We start from the raw sequence: 22,478 nt of genomic DNA on the forward strand, positions 1-22,478 counted from the left end.
TGGCTCCAGTCCTGCCTGAACACCTTGGGCAGGCCATGTGTCCTCAGGGAGACTTGGCTTCTGCATCACCCCCACCGGGGGGATTCGTGACGACTATAATTAGAATTCTTTATCTAAGCACTCCTTATCTACAGCATCTCTGGCTCACATAGGCACTCGGTAATACACCTGTATGGTTATCATTGTGAATTACTCTACTGAGTCACCGGGGCTGAGAGCTCTGGAGAGTTCCTTCTCTGCTCCCCTTTACATTTCACATCTGGCCTGTGCTCAAGAACAGGTCTTGGTCTGCCTCTGAAGTGGCCTGTGGGTCTGTCCCCTTCATCTGTTCTCAGGGTTGATTTGTTTCCCTAACCTGTGGGCTGTGCAGGTGCAGGAGCGCCCCCTTCCCCGGGCCCCAGCCACAGCACCCCACCCCAGCCCGCTAGTCAGGAATTCCTAAGGCAAAGCTCTGGGACTCTCATAGCCACACTTGTGGGTGGGCTCTGTAGGCTCACATGTCAGCTCTTTGGAGTAAACTGACAAATGTAAAGCCCCTGCCAGCTGCCCTTAGAAAGTGCTCAGTGAGTCCTGGCCACACCTGTTCCTTACAGCTGGAGGGGCAGCTGCACACATGCAGAGGTCTTGCTGCCTGCACCATCCACACTGCCATCTCCCACCTCCTAGGGTGTTGCCACCTGCTAAAACCTGCCCCATGCCAAGCCCCTACCATTGCCGTAAAACCGTCCCAAATATGCCTAGTTAGAGATTTCTAAAGCATACGCTCCACATCCCAACTACAAACTGTTGCTCCTGGGATTTGTCTGTGCCTTCAGGAAGCTGTGCTCACCCCTACCACCACCACCACCCCACTACCTGCCACTTCCCTCACAGTCTCTGGACTCAGGAACTGCATAGCCAGGCTCAGCAAGCCTGGCCAAACAGCTAAGTCGGAGTGACCTCCACCTGGTCCCTCTGCTCCTTGACCTTGAGATTGGTGCCCACTTTCCACTCTCTCTGTCCTCTAGATGCAGTTTCTGGGAGGATGCAACACACATTGCCTGTGTGATGAACTCCAGTTGGCACCTGGGAGCCTTCTGATTCTGATGGGTTGTGTGCTAAAATATAAACAGACTCCAAGTCTGGAGCTATGACAAAAGTGGTGTCAAACCCATCTTTTCCCAAAACAAGCCGGCTGTAGCCAAAGCCATAGGACATATTGCTCATAAAATACTGGCTCTTGGCAGGGAAGCAGACTTGAGGGACAATTCTATTTTTTTAAATCAACCTTATTGAGATTTAACTTATATTAAACAAAGTCCATCATTTCAATGAGCTTTGACTAATGCTTAGGCCATCACAATCAAGATGTAGAACATTTCCACCACTCCAAAAAAGTCCTAACTACATTTTTTTAATTGAAAAACTTTTTAAGGCATGACTTCGTGGTTCAGTGGTTGAACCCTCCTTCTGCCTGTGTCTCTGCCTCTCTCTCTCTCTCTCTCTCTCTCTGTGTGTGTGTGTGTCATGAATAAATAAAAAAAATATTTTTTTAAAAAAAGAAAACCTTTTTATTTTAAAAGGGATAAGCAGGCTCCATGCAGGGAGCCTGATGTGGAACTCGATCCCGGGTCCCCAGGATCACACCCTGGGCCAAAGGCGGTGCCAAACCTTACTGGGCCACCGGGGCTTCCCTGAAAAATTTTTTAAAAGAGCAGTTTAAGTTAACATCTTAATTCAGCAGCAAGTACAAAGATCTCCCATAGTGCTCTGCCCCCGGCACACATGCATCCTCTCCCACCATTGCCATCCCCTACTGATACACTTATTCCAATCAGCTAACCTACACTGACACATCATTACCAAAGCCCACAGTTTATATTAGGACTCGTTCTTGGTATTGTATATTCTGTTGGTACCAACAAATGTGTAATGACATGTCTACACTATGGTACTATCTTACAGAATAGTTTCACTGCCTTAAAAATCCTTTGTGCTCTGCTGATTCATTCCACTCTCCTCCCAAAGCTCTGGCAACCACTGATCTTACTGTCTCCATAGTTTTACCTTTTCCAGAATGTCATATACTTGGAATCATACAGTACACAGCCTTTTCAGACTGGCTTCTTTCACTTGGTGATATGCATTTCAGGCTCCTCCATGTCTTTCATGACTTGATGGATGGCTTCGTTTTACTGCCAAATAATCCCTTGTCTAGATGGACCACAGTTTATCCACTTAACTACTGAAGGATTTCAGTTACTTCCAAGTTTTAGCAATTATGAATAAAGCTAAACAACAATGTGCTGGTTTCTCTGTGGCCACTCTGAATACCAAGAAACATGATTGCAGGATCATATGGTAAGAGCACGTTTAGTCCAGTAAGAAACCACCAACCTGTCTTCCAAAGTGGCTGCCCCATTTTGCATTCCCACCAGCAATGAGTGAAAGTCTCTGTTGCTCCACATCTTCCCAGCATTTGGTATTGTTGTGTTCTGGATTTGGGCCATTCTAATAGGTATGTAGTGGTATCCTGCTTTAATTTCCCTGAAGACAGATATATGGAGCATCTTTTAATGTGCTCATTTGCCATCTGTATCTCTTCTTGGGTCTGTTAAAGTCTTTGGCCCATTTAATCAGGTTGTTTGCTTTTTTGTAGTTGGGTGTGAAGAGTTCTCTGTGTACTTTGAACAGAAACCCTTTATGCGATGTGCGTTTCTCCCATTATCTTGACAGCCTTTCACAGGACAGAGATTTTTAATTTTTATTAAATCCACCTTATCAGTTATTTCTTTCAGGATCCTGCCTTTGGTGCAGTAACGCTATGCCCAAGGCCAGCTAGGTTTTCTCCTGTGTTATCTTCCAGGGGTTTTATAGTTTTGCATTTTACATTTACATCTGGACCCATTTTTACTGGATTTTTGTGAAGATATAGGTCTAGATTTTTCTCTTTCTTTCTTTCTTTTGCCTGTGGATGTCTAATTGTTCCAACACCGTTTGTTGGAAAGACTGTCTTTGCTCCATTGTATTGCCTTTGCTCCTTTGTCAAAGATGGAGTTTGTTATACTTATATGGGTCTATATCTGGGCTTTCTATCCTGTTTCACTGATTTATTTGTCCATTTCAACAATATCACATTATCTTGATTACCGTAGCTTTATAGTAAGTCTTGGAGTTGGATAGTGTTGTTCCTCTCACTTTGTTCTTGTCATTCAGTATTGACTTGGCTATTCTGGGTCTTTTGCCTCTCTGTGTAAACTTTAGAATCACTTTGTTGCTATCCACAAAATAATTTGCTGGGATTTAGATTGGGATTACATTGGATCTATAAATCACGTTGAGAAGAACTGACATCTCGACAATATTGAATCTCTTTATATGTGAACATGGAGAATCTCTCCATTTATTTACATAATTCTTTGATTTCATTCATGGGGATCTTTCACAAATTTTGATAGATTAATATCTAACTATCTCATTTTTGGAGTGCTAATGGAAATAGTCATGTGTTTTTAATTTCATTATTGGCATATAGGAAAATGATTGGCATTTGTGTGTTAATCTTGTGCTGTGCAACCTCAGTATGATCACTTACTGGTTCCAGGAGGGTTTTTTTGTTCATTCTTTTACATTTTCTACATAGAAGATTATGTCATCTACCAACAAAGACAGTTTTATTTCTTCTTTCTCAATCTATATACTTTGTATTTCCTTTTCTTGTCTTGTTACATTAGCTAGAACTTCTAGTACAAGGTTGAAAGGAGTGATGGGAGGACATTCCTGCCTTGTTCCTGATCTTGGAACAATTCTTGAATCTGTACATTCTACAGATCACTGTGCATGAGGCACCAATGAGGTGGAGGTGGACGCCTGGCAAGTATGGCCCTATAGGCATTGTTGGAGGCACAGTATGACTTACCAGGCACCAGGCCTACACAGAGGGGAGTGTGCAGGGGGACATGTGGCTTACCAGGCATCAGCCTGCACAGAGGGTGTGCAGGGAGGCATGATGGATCAGTCATCTGACGTGCTTTGGTTAATTAGAAAGTATACAACTTGGACCCTATGGTTTTAGGGGAAAGAGACTCGGTTTTTGCTCATGGAAGTGCTAAGCAAGGCAGAGAGGAGACAAAACTGATGGGCTCTCAGAAGGCTGAAAGAGGCAGGTAGCTCCTATTGTGCGCCCAGGCAGCTCAGCCCCAGAAGAACTTTTGATACTTCTGAGGTGGATGCAGAAACGGAGGAAGGGAGTGAATGCCAGAGCTTAGCATACCAGGCAAAGAGCAAGAGGGAGCACTGTCTGTTCTCAGTCACCAGCACCTTCAGTCTCATTTAGAAGGTCAGCCAGGGTACAGAAGCTACTAGCTGAGAGGTGGTAATAAGATGGACATGTCGACCAAGTTACCAGGGCAGGCCACTGAATGCACTCACTACCATCTCTGCAGCCCCTGGGCTTGTACATAATATGGATTCTCAGGGATTAAGCAAATGTGGGGGATGGAGGAAGATGTGACAGCAAAACCAATCATTAGGAACAGTAAAATGAGATTTTTATTGGGATGGGAAAAAAGGCCATGGAGTCCCATCAAATTGCCAACATGGCTTGAGGCACCCCAGAAAAGCTTTCTTTGAGAATCATAGCAAGAGTGGCCAGAAACAAAGTCAGGAGTCATGTAGCCTGGGGTCAAATCTGGGACACTTCACTCCCATCCCTTGGCAAGTGACAATACTTTCCGGGATTATTTCTTCCTTTCTGAAGGGGGGCATTCAATGAGACACTTCATAAATAGCTGAGCACCCCACCTTCTATCATTTCTCTAGAGCAGGTACATGCCCCTGCAAATACGCGCTTTGGGAAGAGAAGGAGGAGACACACAGCAGATTCCCTCTCAATTAACTCCAGGGAATCCTTGGTTCTTGTTGATGCCCCACAGAAAAGGCTGGAAAAGGAGAGTTAGGATGGACCGCTTCCCGGGAAAATTTTAATTGTGGAGGGTGTGTGAGGGTGTAAAGGTGAGAACAGGAGACCCATCAGTGAGCCAGGCTCTGGGATAGCTGCCCTGGACACTTGACAGCTGCAGCTATGTTGGGAATATGAGTGGAGGGGAGGACACTTCCACCTCCTCCATTTTGCCTGCCCCATGCCTGGATCCTGGCGCCCACCAGACTTCTGCAGGCACGCAAACAGTCGGCACCATGTGGCCCCTTCCAGGAAGCCAGTCCGCTGGCCGGCCTTGTCAATCAATGCCGTGTGCAGGCTGTGCTGAGAACCCAGCTCAGCCCGGGTGCAGAGGAAGGACCAGCTGGTGTGGAGGAGTGAGAAGCTTCCATGTAGCTTATGTGGTGGCTGGGCAGGAGGTGGAGACAACTAGGCCAACCACATCAAATCCTGACATTCTCAGAGACAAGATCCAAGTTGAAGGGGACACTTTAGAAAAGTAAGAGGAAATTCCCAAGCAGGGCCCTGTGTGAGCATGCCTTCCAGCTTCACCACGGCCCTACACGGTCATCGTGCTAGCCCATCTTATGCATAAGGACACCTAGGCTTGGAAGTTGTCCATGAAAGCTAACATCTCAGCTCTGGAGGCAGAAGACACAGGTTCTAACTGAGGTTCGATTACCAACACTCATAGCCAAGTGACCCAAGTCCCTCAATCTCAGCATGCCTCAGTTTCTACAATTGTAAGATAGCTCAGGCCTCCACCTCCTTTAGAACTCTCTTCAAACATCCCTGGTGGACCATGTCATGGTCCAGAGGACAAGCCGCCCCTCCCTGAGCAACGAGGGGGCTTCCCTGCCCTCTCTAATGCCAGGTTAGCAACACTCCTGTTACAACTCCTTTCCTTTCTGGGAAGGAGCTTTAAAACCAGCATGCCGTGTGCTCTTTCCTTTTCACATTGCCATGATTCCAGAAATGTTCCAGAGAAAGACAACATGATGCTGACTCTTGGGGGACAATGACACAGAATAGAACCCACATGGATGGACACATAAAAGTAAATAAGAAATAAATCTTTGTGGTGTTGAGTCTTGTTATTTAGCATAATGTACTCTGCCCTGCCCCTGCCCTGACTGATAGATACAACCTGACCCCTGCCCACCCCATGCATTTGCAGCTCTGTGCCCACCCCACCTGTGCCGCAGACCCCATGCTCCTCCACACATGATTTTCCTGTAGCGTGCATAACATTTACAACACTGTATATTTTTCCTTTAGGGTGCTTATCTTCTGTCTCCCCTTAAAAGAACATAAACTCCATAAAGCAGGGATTTTTGTTTCTTGTTCATGACTATCTTTTGTACCAGGAACAGAGCTTGGCAGGTGGAGAGTACAGAGTACACACATGTGCACACACACAGAGTAAGTAAACATGGAATAGCAGAAATTAACTGAGGCCCTATCCCAAAGGAAATACATATGTATTTAATCTTCAAAATAACCCAATGTTTCAAATACTATTATGATTCCCATTTTACAAACGAGAAAAACTATGCACAGGGGTTAAGAGAACTTGCCCAAGGTCACACACTAAGTCAGCATGCAAGTCCAGACCACATTTTCAATCACTGTGTGGTTCGGCCTGTCAACAACACCTTCTCTGTTGCATCGTTGGGAAGAAGTAAAGTGCTTAAGGCATTTGAGGGAATCAGCACATGGTAGGAGCCACAGATGGCATCCTGCTGGCCTGCTGCTGCAACTTCCCTAAAGTCTGAAATCTCGGAAGAGGCAGAGTGCATGTCCCCTGGACCTCCTGACCCCAAAGCCCGTGCGTGTTCTGATATGTCAGCAGGTCTCTAACCTGACCAAGCTCCAGCATCATCTGGGAGGATTTCAAAAACTACCATTGCCTGGGCCTCGAGTACTGAGTGCAAATCTTTGCAGATAGGTCCAAACATCTGTACTTTTTAAAAAGCAATTCAGGTGAAGCAGCCTCATAGATCTTACTCAGAGGGGACCCTGAGCCACTCCTGGCTTATCACCTGCTGAGCCACTCTTCCCTGAGGCTGGATGATCAGACTGTCATCCGGCCTGGGTTTCCATCCTCATACTAAGAAGTCACCAGTTAAATGATGTGGTGGGCTTGTAGACTCCATCTCCAACCCTAGCTGAGACCCCAGCCCAGAGCCCTGGTGTTGCCAAGAGTGACAGAGAGGTGACCCTCTGTATGTCAGCCATGTAAAGGTCGAGGGTAATGGTCTACATGAAATTCTGGCTGCCCTCACAGAGGTGGTTGGAAAAGTTTCTCTCTATGGGAGCATAGCCTCCAGGTTCCCACCAATATCTGGCATTTTATTTTTCCCTGAACATTGCCCCCAATCCCTGATTAAAGACATTGATGACAAGAGTGAGCACACAATGCCAGTAAGAGTTCTTTGGGGAGATTTTCTTATTGGAGTGTGTTATGGGCCAAACTCTGTCCCCCAAAATCCTGTTTTGGAGTCCTAACCCGCAACACCTCAGAACGTGGCCTTATTTGGAAATGGGGTCATTGTAGTTGTAATAAGTTCAATGAGGTCATATCAGAATAGGGTGAACCCTTAATCCCATCTACTGGGTGTCCTAACAAAAGGGGAAATTCGGGACAGAGACATGCACAGGGAGAGTCCTGTGTGAAGGTGAAGTAAGACCCAGGAGATATGTCCATAGGCAAATGGATTCCTAAGACTCCTGGCAAACCTCCATAGGTTGAGAGAGAGGCCTGGGAGGGCTTCTCCCTCACTGTTATCAGAAGGTACAAAACCTTCAGCCTCCAGAGTGCAGGAGAAGGGATGATGTTGCTCTGAGTTGCGCAGTTTCCTCCGAGGTCATCGCAGCAGCTCCAGGACACTCCTGCAGAGCAACAGTGAGAACTTCCTACCTCTGGGGAAGGTACTGGAAGAATGCCTCGTGGACCACAGACTCTTTCATTCCTTGGACCATAACAAAACTCATCTCACACAGGAGAAAATGAAGTCAAGAAGAATGCAAGCAGGAAGCAAAAAGGTATCAACCCTGTTTCTAATCCCCACTCCCCCAGAGACAAGCCCAAAACTCCTCCTTGGACTCAATGACATCTATGCAGATGTCCTTTTGGAATCAGGTTGCAGATGACACAAACCTGATTACTACATGTGCTTTCTGGAACAGGTGAGCCTTCGGCCAGTGTCAGACCTATGAAAGCCCAGGTCATGATCTCAGAGCCAAATCCTAAAGGAAAAACTCAACTCTGAAGGCCTTTGCTCCCCCTGTTCACCTGTTTCTATGTTGTTTACAGGCCAGGGCACCACACTGGGGTTTCTCCTTGGGTGACACTGGCAGTTTCCTTCCCAGTGGTCACTGCCACTTCCTCCTACAGCAAAGCTCTCTATAGCCACATGTTTGGAAGGTAGGGAGGCTTTTTCTACCCTGGAATTGAAATGTAATTGGTCTGACCTGGTCCTTTCCCTTGTCAAGGACTGCTTTAGGTGCTGAGGTATGGCTGGTAGGGTTGAGGGAATAAGCATTTAAGAACAAATAGAATTGTATTCTATTTTTCCCCCAAGGGGTCCCATGTCTGCCTGTGAGGCTCAGAATCACTCTGGCCATTCTCCATTCCTGGAGGGCAACGTGCCTGCTATGCTGCTAATGGCAGAGTAAAAGATGAAAAGCTTCTGGGCTTGCACAATGTCACCATGATGCTGCATTAGCAGACTCTGGAGCCACCCCACCCCTGTGACTTCTTGTTTTATGGGATAACCAACAACTTACAGTGTACGCTCTCTTGGTCAGATCTCCTATTACTTGCAGTCAAAACCATCCTATGTTTCATACTTCCCAAAGCAAAAATACACAGAGCGATGATTGTGTATCATCCAGAGCAATGCTGATGAGTGAGCTGCTGTCTGTAGGCCGGGCCTTACATGGGTTCAGAGAGGGTGCTCAGAATGCATGTACACAAGGAAGGCTGATGTGAGGGGACAAGACATTGTAGACACCAAACTGATGCATTGGCATCTGCTCTGAGATCCTCCAAGACCAATTCAGAAGGTGTCTTGTTCCAGGGGACCAGGACTCTTGAATAAAGGGCCCATCAGCCAGCACTGCATCTAGGAACTAAGTCGATGAGAATCCTTTAGCAAAATGAGGGCAGGGAAATCGAGATGTTGCCAAAGGAAGAGGATTTATACTTCATGTTATCTCTTTGTTGAACACCTCAGGACCTAGCTTACAAGCCTGAAATTCACAGTGAGCTTCTTCCAAGCCGTGGGGATGTGCTTGCTGTCTGTTATGCACAGGTCATGTGGTGCATTGAATGATACTTTTACTCTAGGGGACGTGGAAGGGGAGAAGCAGGCTGATGAAAGGAGCCACTACCACACTCTCACTTTAAGCACCATCTTGTACAGGAGCAACAAGTGGCAGAAACTTGGAAACAAGAACTCTTTATCCAAAAGAGACCTGAATTCATCTAATGAGACTAGTGATAAGGCTTTAGGAAGCTGATACATACACTTTTCTTTTCTTCTATGTAGTTTCCTGGGGATGTTGTAACAAAGTACCACAAACTGGATGGCATAAAACAGCAGAAACGTATTTGCTTATACTTCTGGAGGCCAGAAGTCCAAGATCAAGCTGAGGCAGACTTGATGTCTTCCTTCTGGGTGCTCTGAGAGAGAATCCATTCCGTGCTTCTTTCTTATCTTCTGATGATTTGGCAGCATTTTTAGGCATTCTTGGCTTATAGATGCACCATCCCAATCTCTGCTTTATCTTCACATAGCATTCTTCCTGTGTGTATGTCTGTGTCCAAATTTCCCTTCTTTATAAGGGTACTAGTCATGTTGGGTTAGTACCCATCTTAATGACCACATCTCAACTTAACTACCTCTACAGACTCTATTTCCAAATAAGATCACATTCAGGGGTATGGAGGTGGATAGGGTTCTGACATATTTTTTAGGGAACTCTAATCAATTAATAATACCTCCTTAGTTCAGAATGAATGTTTGAGAAGAACATTATATATGTGTCAGAAGAATAAAGACCAAAACAGTAGCCTTTGCTTGCTAATGAAATTGAGAATGTGTAATGTCGATCAACAACCATAATGAGCTCCCCAGACTGAATTCACCCCTCTTAAATGCCTCAGGAAACTCACACTCCATGGATTATATCTCAACAAACCCCCTTTGTGGGCAGGCAAATGCAGAAGCAAAGACAAAAGCTGAGCCTGCTCCCAAATTTATCCATCAGAGAATTCCCTCCTGCAATTTGGGCAAGGATAGGTTCTATGGATAGAGTCACATGATTCAAAATAAAATACACTATAATATTTATTAATAGACTGTTCAGTGAGTCTAGACTGAGTGACAGAAACATACAAATAATTTGAAAATCTGAAATCTCAGGGGTTGGGCCATGCCTTATCACAGTTGGCATGGATGCCTGGTTGCTGGTGTCCCTGATTTGGGCAGGTTCTGAAAACTGTTAAATAGATATACGGATGAATGTGTGTGAAATGGGGGTCAGTCTCAAATGGTAGTTAAATACTTTTTTTCAAGCCAAGGAGAGGGGTCTCAGAATAAATCAACCTGCCAACAACTTGATCTCAGACCTCCAGCCTCCAGAACTGTGAGTGGGAAAACAAACATCTATGGTTAAGCTCCCAGTTGGAGGACTTGCTATGGCAGCTCTAGCACATGGGTGTCATGGGTATACAGAAGACTATCCGAAGGGAAACTATACACAAGGCAAACATCCCACAGAGATAGAAGGCTATGAGCTCAAAAGTTCTGACAGAGACCACACAGGAGAGGTGAATGCAAGAGGAATCCAATGCAGAGTCACCACCTCCACCTGTATGCCCTCAAGCCCTGTCCAGTGTGGTCTGGCTTTGCTTCCTCTTGGTCTAGGAAATTGGGAATCACGAGTCAGGGCCCCTAAATCAGCCCTGGTGTTTGCATTTTCACTAATACCTGATGATTGGAGGTGAACGTGGGCAGCCCATGAAGCCAGGTCCCAGAGGGAAGCCCGCGATGGAGTCACCATGTCCCAGATTGAATGACCATCCAGAGGAAGGGACAAGTGGGAACGAGAAGAGAAACTGCCCATCAATAGTTTGGAGCACCAGGTATAGAAGGCTTGCAACATCAATTCCAAAATGCCATTTGTGACTATGGCTTTCAACCCCAACAAAGCAGGGGATTGAGGGGGAGACAGGAGGGGCCAAAGTAAGAGGGGAACTCGTGTGGTGGACCCAATCTGTCTTCACTACATTGTGTTTCTGATCATAAAAGTAACAGACAATGACCTCAGAGAACCTGGAAAGAACGTGAAGAGCAGGCATGGAGGTAAGATTTCTCATTAACCCACCTGAAGACAGCCAGCCTATTTGGGTGTGATGCTCAGTATAGACAATCCGTGTATGGTCTTGTCACTAAAAATCATGTTCTGAGAATGTCTCTCTCGTGATAAAAATAATTCCTCCAAACATCATTTCTGCAGCTCCACAACAATCCATCCTGTGAATGAGCCACAATGAATGCTCCTCTATTTATAGGAATGAGGTTCCTCCACTTGTTCCTTATTTTAAGTAACAATGCCATTAGCGTATTTATGCTTGAAACTTTGTGCCTGATTGTTCCAAAGTAGAGCTTCCCCCAGAGTGGGAGTAGCTGCGTGGTGGACACTGTTGGGCTCCTGATTCACGCTCCCGGGTCACTTACCATTTAGCAGGAAGGCATGTGGATTTGCTGCGAGCAACCCAAGGCAGGCCTGCCCCACTAAAACACAGGGCCCTCATTTCTGAAATTAGAGCAAAGTGAAACCAGTTTTGCTGAGAAAATTTCACAATAGCTTCTGAAATAATCATTTATATCTGGGAATGATATAAACAGCCAGACTTAGTAATGTCATCACGATGCCTCCAACACAGGCAACATGACCTCGTAAGGTCATAAGAAGGGATCTGCCTCTGGGGTCTACTTCTCAAGAGTCCCCACTGTGCCTTCTGTCTTGGGGCCCCATCAGCTCCTGCCTGGACATAGCTCTGGATGTGGGAGCCGCTTCATTCCTATCTCCTCAGAGTCTCTCCAAGGGTGATCCAAGATAAGAGAAAACATTTTCTTTTTGCACTTGCTAATTTCCTCCTTTATCAAAAGAAAGATTTATGTTTGTTCTCCGAATGCAAAGGTACTTGGTTTCTGAGTCAAACTGGAAGAACCCAGGTGTTTCCAGGCTCTGTTGGTAACTGAATCAACACCTTGATTATCAGCACAGCAACTAGTTTGGTGGATGCCTTCCTTATTTTCCTCTTCTCTCTTTATCCCTTGGCTGTGTGCATGGTGGGAATCAGTTCTCACTCTCCCATGGCCTTGGATGGCAACACTCAGTGTTTGTGCTTCTGAACAAACAGCCCTGACCCTGCTCAGAAAGCACCAAGTTGCTGTGGGACATCAGGAGGCTCTGCTTGGCCAGACCCCTACTGTGCTCTCCATCAGAGCTTTCAGAGGAGCAGGTTCCCTGCAGGACAACCACTTATCACTGAAAGAAAAGGAGGCCACCTCTGGGTGTAAGGAGGATACTCCAAGCCACCAAGATCTCCGCATTGTCACCACCCACATGGCTGCCACCCACATCTTGGACCAGAGTCATAGTGGTCTTACAGACCATGACCCTGGTGTCCAGAGCTCTGGATCTACATCCCGACCTTTCTGTGACCCTGAGTTGTCACCTGACCTTATGAATCCACAGCATCCTTCTCAGAGGATAAAGATCCGTAGACTTTCCTTCAGGTACAAAAGAGATAATACACACAAAGCATTCAAAATTATGCCACAGAGCAGCTCTTAGCAGACACAAACTACAGTTATCCCCTCCACATGACCACCCAGGGCACTAACTTCCTGATGGCAAAGGAATCAACCCACTGAGGGCTCACTCCTTACCTGGCTCATGTATGCAATGAGGAAGGTACAGTCCAGTGGGGAGGGGGCTTAATGTAGAGCAGCAGTGCCTGCTTGCTTTTTTAGGGTATAAACACAGCCCAGGACATCTCTACAGCACAACAGGCCTCCAGAGAACTGGCTGCAGCCCACACCCTTGCCGCACCATCAGATCACAGGAGCCTCCCTCTGACAGACCACTTCTCCCTCCGGGCTGTCTATTCCAAGCAGCTGTGGACACTAGGAACGGCCCTCCCCTGAGTGTGATTCCGAGGTAGGCCTGGAGAAATGGCCAGGAACTCCTGGCTCAGCTGAGGGCAGGCAGATCTCACACCGACCCAAGGACAGGCCCAGCGCTGTCCTGAGATTCAGAGTGGACTTCGGTCTATTTCCTCCCCCTCCTCCCTCCCTCTTCCCCTTCCTTTTCTTTTCATCTCTTTGTTTCCTTTGTCCTTTATGTTTTGTTCTTCAAAGTATAGTTTACATAGAGTGAACTCAAAATGCAAATCATCTAAAACCAGTGTTTATAAATCTTGACAAATACACACACCATGTAAATATCATCCCCATCAAGATACTGAACATTGCCAGCACCCTAGAAAATTCCCACATTTTCCTTTCACCCAGTACCACCTCATCATCCCCGCTGTGGACAACCACTGCTCTGCTTTCTGACACCACAAATCAGTTTTCTCCCTTCTAGAATTTCCTGTAAATGGGATCACACGCTATTCAATCTTCTATACTGGCCTCTTCAGCTCACCATGCTTTTGCGATTCGTTCCCGTTGTGTGAGTTGTCGGCTGTTCTTTTATGGCTGAGGAATATCCCATGCGTGCATGTGTGCACCATCTGCTTGTCCCCTCGCCTGCTTGATGGGCATTTGGGTTGTCCCCATTTGAAGCAACTGTGAATACAGTTGCTATGAACATTCACACGCACCTTTGGATGGATGCATGTTTTCATTCTCCTGGGTAAATGCCTAGTAGTAGGGTAGCTGGATCATAGACAAGAAGAACATGGAATTCACAAAACCTGCCCAGTGGTTTTCTGGAGTAATGGCACATTCTACCCTGCCCCCAGGGGCAGCTGCAGGTTCCCACACTCCCTGTGTGGCACCAACAAGCCTCAGAAATGGGGACACTAGGCAACCATCCCACTAAGAAACCTGTTGGTTTGATAAGGGCTAATATGCCCCATCAGGGACTTTTTGTCTTAAAGACCAGAGGAATGGGCAAGAAACTGACAAACCACAAACAGATCAATGTGCTGTCAGATTCCTACTACAGATGAGCCAAGAATGTGGGGCCCCCTTTCCATCAGCTTCCATTCAGAATTCAGTCCATCTTCCAGTCAAGACTAATTAAAGCTCATGGCCATAAACATGCTTCCCTCTGAGAAGGTGTCAGGAATGAAACCAGTGCTCAAGGGCTGAGATCTCAAATGGTCCCCACCCATCCCCATTTCTACCTGGATTATCGCCTATCCTCCTTCTGTCGGCTCCCAGCTCTAGTCCTGATGATGGCAGAGAACTCACCCAGGTGTTGTTTCTATGACACAAGAATGATCATGACACCCCCTTCATTAAGTCCAACAGTGGCCCCCACAATCTTCAGAATGAAGTCCAGACACAGTAGCATGGTCCTCTGTGATCTTATGTGTGTGTTTTTCCAGCTCATTGCCCCCAACAAATTCACACAAGTCCTGTAGTCTAGCCATCCAGCCAAACGCCTGCAACCACTGTCCCATGAGCTGGGCTCTCTCTCCATGGTACACATATGAATGTCCCTCCCTTTGCTCATGCACTCCTCCCCCACCACCATGTCTGCCCAGCTAATTGCTACTCTTTCGGGGTTAAGTATCCTCCAAGACGACTTTATTGACTTTTTCACATTGAATCATTCACCACTCTGGGCTGCACTGTGCATTGTATAATGCATTGGGCATACTTCTGGTTTGGTGCTTTGTACATTGCTATGATCTTTTGGTAGACCTTTCAAACAGCCTTTCCTGAGCAGGGAAATGTCTTATCATTTCTGTTTCTAATAAGCACACAGAATGGACTCAATAATTATTGCCAAATGGGTGGATGGATAGGTGAGTGAGTGATGGATGGGTGGGAAGGCAGATAGATAAGGGCGGTGGAAGGGTAGATGGGTGGGTAAGTGAATGGATGGATGGATGGATGGATGGATGGATGGATGGATGATAGGAGGGTGGGTGGATGGATGGATACTCTAATCCACCAATGGGTGGAGAAGTGGATAGATGGAGGGGTGGGTGGATAGATACAGGGTGGGTGGATAAAAGGGAATGGGTGGATGGGTGGATATGAGGTGGATGGATAGATAGGGGTAGATGGGTAGATGGATGGGTGGATGGATAAGAGGGTGGGTGGATGGGTAGATAAATGGATGGGATGGTAGATGGAGGGGTAGATATACGAATAGGTGGGTGGATGGAGGAATAGATGGGAGTGATGAAACTGAAGTGAATCTAAGTGCATGTGCCACAGAGGACATGGCAATGTCCTCTTTGCACATCCATCTTGATATAGCCCTCTTGAGTGGGACTCCTCAAATACACAGAGGTCTCAGCCAAGTCATTCTCTGAAATGGTCAGACAGGAACAGAAGGATGATGAGTCTCCTGCTTCATTCCCTTCATGTGTAAACCCATCCCAAACTCCACCATTACACTAGCCTCCTTTAAATACCTCTTCTTATTTGGTCCCTTTCCAACAATGCCTTGTCCCCATTTCACCTACCACTGTCCTAACCATGGCTTCTAGAATTCTAGGAAAAGATACATTACGACTGAAGCTATTGGCTGCCAAATATTAGGAAAACATGCTAACAAATGACCCATCTCATACCATTGGAGTCAGCTGATGGACTCACAGAAACAACAAAAACAAGACTAGCAACAGCAGCAGATGTGTATTGAGCACTGGTCACATGCCAGACACCTCACTAAGGGCTTCAATCTCACCCCAGACACCAGATGAGAAGCAGCCTCCCAAATGCACATTTTTATTAGAAACTTTGGCAAAGAGATGACTCAACCTTTGGGTCAATTCAATCTTGTGACTATTGATCCTGTGGGTGTCAGGATCTGACTGTGAGAAAGGTCACCTAAGGCCCTTCTCTCCTTACTCGAAGGTAAATTAAGAGATGTCTCTCAGCTGGGGGCCACTCACCACCCCAGAGGAGAAATCAGATACAACCCACCACGTTGGACAGAGGCGAGTGCAAGGACGTTAACAAGGGACAGGAACTCCTGTCTTCTTATTTGGGCCTATGCCATGGTGTTCATGGTCAATTTATTGTGCCTGATTAGCAAACCCCTCAACAGCCCTGCCTTGGGCTCATGGGGAGCCAAGGCAGAGCGATATGGTAATTAGTGCAGCTTTTCCCAAAAGCCAAATTTATGATTAGGGGATTAAAAGGGAGCAGAGCCCATCTGTGGCCTCCCTTGTGGCAGAGGCAAGAGCTCTGTGACCTTGAAAACAGGACACAGCAGTAGTCCAAAGCCTGAAGCCATGTTCTGGGCTGCTTGGACACCTTGCCCACTGGGGACAGGTACCAACAGTGGCAGAGCTCTCTCTCCAGAGCCAAATGGTATACCAACATGCTGCAGTGTCTCCCTGAGAAACCTGGCTGTGACACCTGGCAGAGACTCCCTCCTTGACCGAACTTCAGTTAGGCTCCTCTGATCACTCTTCTAGACTAGGCCTTGACCTTGGCTTGCCTGTAGCAAGAATCCTGCTAAGTCAGTTTAGTTAGAATCCCTCCACCCTTGACATCTAAGTCTGTGGTCTGCTGTTAGAAGAATCCATGCGGACCAGTTTAGTGAGAAACCACCCTTGATAGCCTCTCTTCACAGTTTTCTGTTCATGGCCCCTCATGCTGCTCTTTGGCTGAAGACCCTACTCACCCCTGTTATATTCAGAGTTGAACCTAATCTCTCTCCCCTGGTACAATCATCTCAAATAAAATCTTCCTTCCCATTTTAACAAAAGTCAGGGTAATTTCTTCCCCACTCCCTACCATTTTCTTCCATTTACTACCCTATCTTTTCACAAACTTCATAGCAAAATCCACAAGCCCTCTCTAGCACTTCTCCCTGGTGTCTCTTGAACACATTGCAACTGTCTTCCCTGTCCTGCTAAGCTGGCTTCTGCCTGAGTCACCACGGACTCCATGTCACCAACTCCAAGGGCCAATATGGTGTTGCACTCATGCCTTTCAACATTACATATTCTCAACTCCTGAAACAACCCAGTATCTGTGTTCTTCCTCTATCCTCCTTAGTTTCCCAAGCATGTCCCTCATTATCCCCCTGAATTCTAAGTGTTTGACTACCCAGAGCTAGTACAGTCTCTTCTTTTCTCTGTTTTTCCTCTTGCCCTTGGAGACCTCAGACAGCCCAATGGCTTTAAATACCATAGAAGTGCTAATGACTCCCAGCATTTATCTCCTGACTTATCCCAAAAGTTTAAGACCTGTACATTTAACTGACAACTCCTTATTTGCATTAGGATGTCTGATAGATCTCAAACTTCTTTGCCTAAAACAAAACCATTCATTTCTACCCCAACCCCAAATACATACAAAGAAAACCAAAGCTGGGACACGAGTGGCTCAGTGGTTGAGCATCTGTCTTTGGCTCAGGTCGTGATCCCGGGGTCCTGGGATCCAGTCTCACATCAGGCTTTCTGAGGGGAGCCTGCTTCTCCCTCTGCCTATGTCTCTGCCTCTCTCTGTGTGTTTCTCATGAATAAATAAACAAAATATTAAAAAAAAAAAAAAAAGAAAAAAGAGGGCAGCCTGGGTGGCTCAGCAGTTTGGCACCGCCTTCGGCTCAGGGTGTGATCCTGGAGACCTGGGATCAAGTCCCACGTCAGGCTCCCTGCATGGAGCCTGTTTCTCCCTCTGCCTGTGTCTGTGCCTCTCTCTCTGTGTGTCTCTCATGAATAAATAAACAAATAACCTTTAAAAAAAAAACAAAGAAAACCAAAACCACACAAAAACTATGATTTCTCCAACCATTCCCATTTAAACATTCATTTGTTCGGTAAATATCTACTGAGCGCCCATTATGAGCGGGCACTGTTCTAGGTGCTAAAAACATTACACTTAATAAAAGACAATAGTTCCTTCTAGAAAATGGCAGCACCATGTACCCAGTTCCTCAAGCCAAAGGCCTAGAAACAATCATCATTTCTTTCTCTACACCAGTGACTTTTAACTGTGTGATTTCTCCCCCCAGGGGACATTAGGCAAGGTCTGGAGACAATTTGGTTGTCATACTGGAAAGAGCTGCTACTAGCATCTGATATATAGAGGTCAGGGTTGCTGCTAAAACTCTACAGTACACAGGATAGCCCTCGCACCCAACAAAGAAGGACCAGCCCAAAATGTTATAGTGCCAAGTTTGAGATACCTAGTCCATTAACATACATCATTTGCTTTGCTTCTGATCTAGACTCCAATCTCACAACTTCTCTCCGTATCCATAGCCACCAACCTGGTTCAGACTGCCACTCTCTCATCTGGTTATTATACCAGGCCATTTGGACACAGGATCTTCTTTCTTTTTTGCTAGGCCTTAACTCCTACAATCAGGAGTTGTATTTTCCTTTTCTGCATCCCTGACAACTATCAGAGGATTTGACACTTACTCATGTATATTATCATTGTCATTACCATTACCATCACCATTATCCCTATGTCATTATCACCATCTTCACCACCATCATCACTATCATCATCACATCATCATCATCCTCATCACCACCATCATCCTCATTACCTTCACCATTATCACCATCATTCACTGAGTTTTAACTTTATTCAAGGCCCTGTTCTGGGTACTTAGCACACATTGTTTTCTATAATCCACCCACATCTCTCTGATTATTGCCCTCATCTTAGAATGTCTCATTAGCTGAAAGATTAGCTGCTTAAAATCCAGAATCAGGCTGCTCAGCTCTGCCAATTACCCCTTTGTATCATTAAGGTTAAGTTAGTTAACCTCACTGTTTCTCAGTTACTTCACCTGCAAAATGGAGTAAACAATAGTGTTCACTTCACAGTTGTTTATAAGGATTCCAAGAGATGGTCCATGGGAAGAAATTAGCATAGTTCTTGGTGAGCAGTGAGTGCCCAAAAGGTGCTAACTAGTCCATCAGGTCACTTGAAAAACTAAGGAACCTTGGGCTTTAAGGAATTAAGTACTTTTCTCTGAGCCATAAGATTAGTGGCCAGCCCATAACTCACACCACCACACAAGGCTGCCTCCTGCTGGAAAAATGATTGAACAAAGGAACAAGTGGGCACCAAAAGTGACTGCCAGCTTCTTTGTTCTAAAGGATTCCAGAGTGGCAGGTAACATCCCTTCTTGATTACTATAAATGTTCTAGAAACACCAAAAGCCCTGAATTAGGCTCTATTGTTTTTACAACTTTGACTTTTTAGAAATCTCTCTGCTCTCCTCTCTGACCTGCTGTCATCATTTTAGAGGAAAAATGAGGCAGGAGTCCTCCTCTGTCCCCTGTCCTCCCACATGCCATCCTAATCATCCCTTCCCATTAACCTGCTATCATTCACACACCTGCTCTTAAACTCCAGGTCTCTGAGCCCAGCCTTCTAAGTGTAGAGACTGAAAGGCCATGGTATATCCATGACATTTGCTCCACCATAAATTAGCTTGTCTCCAAGTCTGGAGAAATTACTCTGAAAGTTGCCTAAAGCTCATTTCTGATTACAGGGATGGAAGCAGATATTGTTAGGGGCCTTCAGTAGCTAAGAAAGAGAAAGAGGATTGTCTCCAACAATGGGGTGTGTCTCAGCCCCCAAAGGAAGGTCTCAGCTATCTGTACTTGACCTAGGGTGGGGAAGCACAGCCCACTAGGGGCTGACCTCTCAGGCATGCTCAGAAAGCCTTTCCACAGGGGCCCGGAGAGCTGCATACAGGGCAGAACAGATGTGGCTCCTTTTTGCCTCCCCACCCCCACAAACACACCATACTGTCCACGCACAACGTTCCATCTGCAAGAAGTTCTCTTCCTTCTCTTCCAATCCTTACATACCCAGCAACACTGAGCTGGGGGGGAGAGGGGTCACTTCCTCTAGGAAGACTTCCCTGAACTCCCTCCATGTATATCTTTTTATCTACTCCCATTCTTTCACGGGGCTTGCCCTGTGTTCCAAGAGGCACATCTGTTTCCACCTGATAACATCTCTTTGCTCCTTTGAAACAGCCCTGAATAACCCCTAGAAGGACAGGTATACATTCTTTGACACCTTGGTCCTCTCCTGATGACACATAGCCCTCCCCAGATCCCCTGACAGGTCCCTGAGGGAGACAGCCAATCTCAGCTGACCTCAGCTTGAAGGAAGATTTTGACACCAGAAAGTCTGGTCTGGGCTGCATAGGCAGACAGGACCAATCCTGCTAGCTTCCCCTGTCCTGTCTGTCAAATCCCTTGGCCCCATCCCACCGTCAGGGACCTCCGCCAGAAACCAGGAACTGCCCTTGTCACTCCGCTGCTCATCACCCCATGTCCATCCTTACCACTTGCCGAGTTAGCTTCATAAATAATCCTCTCATTCCCTGTATCCATCTTCTCCCAGCTCAGACTTGCATCACCTCCCACCTGGATTTTAGCCCAGAGGGTCTCTGGCTTCATCTTCTTAAATTACATCTCAACACGGCAGAACCAGAGCCATTGGAGCCTGGAGATACCACTCCCTGAGCAGGAGCCTTTCCTGCAGTGCACTGCCACAGACCAGAGTGTTCCCTGGCCTGGTGTGAAAGTCTTCTGATCTTCTCTGGTGCCATGTGGCCAAGAACTGCCACTCAGCTTCGAACTGGAATGAGCCACAGAAACCCTGCTCTGGAGATGTTTGCAAAGTCAAATCTCCCCCGCAGAGCTCTTCAGACGCCTGCCCATGGAGACACGAGACCATTCACACCTCCCCTCCAGCACCCACACAGTTCTCCTTACGGCCCTTTCTCCTTAGATAGAGGATTATTCCAGAACTTGGACTGCAGCAACCACAGCCTGAGCAGCTCTCCCTGTCCTGTGCAAATCAGTATCAACTTGAAAAGAAACATGAGGCCTCGGCTATGCTTCAAGCACCGGAGCTTGGTTCACAGCGTCCGCCTCTCCCTGGGCCATCTGTTAACAGGCCTCAGTGGCAAGCGGCATCCCCAGTCTCGGGGAAAGCTGCCTCGCTCATGGAGGGATTTGTGATGTCTTGGCAGACCTGTCGCCTTACAAAATACCATATGCCGGAAGGAAAGAAAGATGTGCTTTCTGTCTGTAGGCATTCGAGGTGATGCCTCATGGGCACAGAAAAGAGAGGTAATTTAACCAGAATGTCCCAGGCAGGTCTGCAACTCTGGCCAGCAGCACAGATGCTCTGCAGGTAACCACAGGAGGCCCCCAGAATGGGGGACAGGGCATCCAGGGTTATCGAGCACCACTTCTGTGCCAATGGCAGCTTTGGATGGATAGTGTCACATCCTTCACCTGTACCATGAGATTCACTTTGGAACAGAAGTCCTCCTGTAGACCACTGACAGCGAGAAAGGCTAGTGTTACACAGCATCCCTCCTCTGGGTTTCCCAGGCTGGCTGCAGGGCAGAGCTTCTAATTCCTGGGGTGGTGCCTGACAAGGCACCATACACCAGGGGTTTAACCAACAGACATTCATTTCTGACCATCTGGAGGCTGGAAGTCCCACAGCAAGCTCCCAGCCGGTGTGGTTTCTAGTGAGAGCGCTCTTCCTGGCTCGAGAATGACCACCTTCTCTCTGTGTCCTAACATGGTAGGAAGAAAGAGCCCTCTGTCATTAGGACACGAGCCAATAGGATCAGGGCCCACATTTCTGACCTAATTTTACCTTCCCATAGACCCTATCTCCTAAAATAGTCATGTTGGGAGTTGAGGCTTCAACATATGAGTTTGGCAGACACAACTTAGTCCTTACATAGCGAGGAGCAGCACCCCATCAGGATGGTGTCTCTGAATTAAAACAGCTCAGCAAATGGAGCTAAGAGTAGAACCTGAGGGGTGCAGGACAGGCTGGGGCCCCAGTCCCAAGACAGGAGTCAGAGGCTCAGAGCAGGGTCTACTTCCTAGAAGGAGAGTGAGAAAGCAGGCAGGAACTGGGGGACCCCCATTTAGGGATGGAGAAAGCAAGCTCTGAGAGATAGAGGCCCAGCCTCATCCTGGAGTGTCCTGTCATGAGGCTTCCTGAAGAGACCCCATGGAGGGCCTTTGCAGAGCAGAGTGGGGCCCAGTAGAGCCCCTGTGGGGGATGCCTCACACTGATGCCAGCATCCGATGAGGAAATCCTATTGAAATTTCCATGGGAAATGAAGTTAGGGAAATATAATTACTTAGAATTGACGCTATGCTCTGACAAAGGCAAGTCTGAAGAGACCTGCCTAAGCTGCGGGATTAATCCAATTAAGTGAAATGATCAAATGAACCCAAACTAGGACCTGAGAGAAAGGAAGCCTAGCTTCTGCCTGCAGATCAAAGTGCTCCAGGTGGGGCCCAGCTGCCAGCCTGCCCCAACCTGCC

At 46.7% G+C, this 22,478-nt stretch overlaps 1 long non-coding RNA gene across 3 annotated transcripts in view; it reads right to left on the bottom strand.

The window, feature by feature from the left end:
* Positions 1-21,665, bottom strand: part of LOC140630197 (uncharacterized) — a 46,200-nt gene extending 24,535 nt beyond the window's left edge. For 2 of the 3 annotated variants that reach the window (XR_012028002.1, XR_012028005.1), the window contains exon 1: positions 20,459-21,665. This is a non-coding gene — a long non-coding RNA (uncharacterized lncRNA). The remainder of the gene's footprint in view (positions 1-20,458) is intronic. The other variant, XR_012028003.1, reaches the window with a different exon arrangement.
* Positions 21,666-22,478: the final 813 nt, after the last annotated feature.

The sequence above is a fragment of the Canis lupus genome, chromosome 3 (assembly GCF_048164855.1).
Source record: "Canis lupus baileyi chromosome 3, mCanLup2.hap1, whole genome shotgun sequence".
In the NCBI taxonomy this organism is placed as follows: domain Eukaryota; kingdom Metazoa; phylum Chordata; class Mammalia; order Carnivora; family Canidae; genus Canis; species Canis lupus.